This window comes from Octopus sinensis, unplaced genomic scaffold, assembly GCF_006345805.1.
Source record: "Octopus sinensis unplaced genomic scaffold, ASM634580v1 Contig15342, whole genome shotgun sequence".
Taxonomy (NCBI): Eukaryota; Metazoa; Mollusca; class Cephalopoda; order Octopoda; family Octopodidae; genus Octopus; species Octopus sinensis.
Window position 1 is genome coordinate 50,001 of NW_021833679.1, and position 2,378 is coordinate 52,378.

The 2,378-nt window shown below is 36.6% G+C and overlaps 1 long non-coding RNA gene across 1 annotated transcript in view; it reads right to left on the reverse strand.

Annotated features, from left to right (window-relative positions):
* The window catches only part of LOC115230326, a 1,964-nt gene extending 24 nt beyond the window's left edge, over positions 1–1,940 (reverse strand). The window contains exons 1-2 of the long non-coding RNA XR_004997479.1: positions 1,773–1,940; positions 1–848 (exon numbers count right to left, since the gene is read on the reverse strand). The exon at positions 1–848 is cut by the window's left edge and continues 24 nt beyond it. This is a non-coding gene — a long non-coding RNA (uncharacterized LOC115230326). The remainder of the gene's footprint in view (positions 849–1,772) is intronic.
* Between the last annotated feature and the right edge of the window lie 438 nt (positions 1,941–2,378).

Sequence of the window (2,378 nt, forward strand, 5' to 3'; positions counted from 1 at the left end):
TTTTTTGTCTTCATTGAGCAATTTTGAACATTGTATAATGATACTCATGTGTATGTGTGTATGTTTGTGTGTGTGTCTGTCTATGTCCGTGTCTGTGTGTGCGCGCGCGTGTGTGCTGTGTAAAAGTGACAGACGAAAGAGAGAATTTTTGCAGTGATGAGAATTTGTCAATGGTTCATTGGTACTGATGAAAAAGTCAACTGTGACAGTGGTTTTACTTTATTGTAGTTCTTTTATGTAATGGTGGTGGTGAAGGTAATGCTGTTGTTCTTTATTGTGGTGGTGGTGGTGGTGGGAGACGTCATGGAGAAGTGGAACGGTTGTGTTGGTGCCTGAAGGTTTGTGGTTGGTGATCGTTTCTGCTTTTAGTAAGTTAGTTAGTTAACAATAGTGTTTTGTTAGTTTGGGGTGGGGGCAGTCATGGTTTTTACTTTTACAGTCCTTTTTTATTGATTCCTTTCTGACCGCCAACATCATTTACATAGCATAATTAAATACAATAACCATAAAAAAATTTTGATATAATATTATTTTGAAGTGCCCGGAGTGCCATAGTGTGTTACAGTGCCAATGTGCCGCTGGTGTTTTTGCGGTGCTATCGCCTTTGCTTCGCAATGTAACGTTTATCACTCACATTGTATAGTAGTCGAACTTGTCGCTATGAAATACTTCATCGTAACAGACTTTGACGAGGATCACCAAGATGGACGACTCGACGAAACACAGACCAATGGATATCCATGCCAGCATGAATGACCACTGATATTCCGCGTTGTCCTCTGACGTATGGTAATTTCCCAGATCTTCCAGGGCGATGAAGCAGATGCAGCCAATAATTCCCAAGAAAGCTGGAAGCGGAGTAGAAAAGAAAAAGCAACATTATGCAAAAAAAAAAAAAAAAATAATAATAATAATAATAATAATAATGATAATGATAATGCAGTACTAGGCAGTGGCTCTCGTGGCTTCTGATCTTAACTGATTGGAAGTGTTATCATGTACATTGTTTTGTCTTGGTATAAAAGATGGGCTACAGCAAATATTCTGCTCAATACCACGGATTTGCTTGTCAGTTGTTTGACCTTAACCAGTTGAGCATGTCCCTTAGTGGCTGACGATATGTGCATCTCTGATCACAAGCAGAAGTAGTGGGGGAGCATCGTAGACATGTGTTGAGGGGAATTCTTTGGGATATGGATAATTCACCTCTGAAAACATGGGTGTTTCGTTCAACATCTTTAAACAATCCTTATTCTGGGACATTTTGAGCAGGATGGGTTACTCGACCTGAAGAAAATTCTAACTGGGCCCCACCTGCAAGGCCATGCGCTGTTTATATTGATCAGAGATCACCATATCGTGCACATATGGTTGTGATGCACGTGCCTGGTATACCTTTATCAGACATGTAGTCATAATGGGTATACTGGGCTTCGTATATTTTGTACCCCTGTGTCATTTTGATGGCATGCTCTGCTCTCTCACTCAATAATAATAATAATAATATATAATAATAATAATAATAATAATAATAATAATAATAATAATAATATTAATTATAATTATATAAATAATAATAATAATAATAATAATAATAATAATAAAATAATAATAATAATAATAATTATAATTATATAAATAATAATAATAATAATAATAATAATAATAATAATAATAATAATAATAATAATAATAATGATAGTAATAATAATAATAATAATAAAATAATAATAATAATAATAATAATAATAATAATGATGATGAAATCTTACCTGCCATTAATTCAAAAACGGACAAAACAAAGAACAAAACAACTTTTTTCTTGACGTGGCAACATGACGGAACGGCGCAGAAGAATACAATTTTAGATATGAACTGGGTGAAGGCACTTAAACAGACGAATATGACATAGGAGCGTTTGATATCTGAAAGAGAAAAAGTTATGAAACTTAGATGAAAACGTCTCAGCAAAACACAAGCACACAAGCAAGCATGAATACACCCGCGCACCCCACCACACACATAATACATACATATAGGTGCAGGAGTGGCTGTGTGGTAAGTAGCTTGTTTACCAACCACATGGTTCCGGGTTCAGTCCCACTGCGTGACACCTTGGGCAAGTGTCTTCTACTATAGCCACGGGTCGACCAAAGCCTTGTGAGTGGATTTGGTAGACGGAAACTGAAAGAAGCCCGTCGTATATATGTATATATATATATTTCTTTACTACCCACAAGGGGCTAAACACAGAGGGGACAAACAAGGACAAACAAACGGATTAAGTCAATTACTTCGACCCCAGTGCGTAGCTGGTACTTAATTTATCGACCCCGAAAGGATGAAAGGCAAAGTCGACCTCGGCGGAATTTGAACTC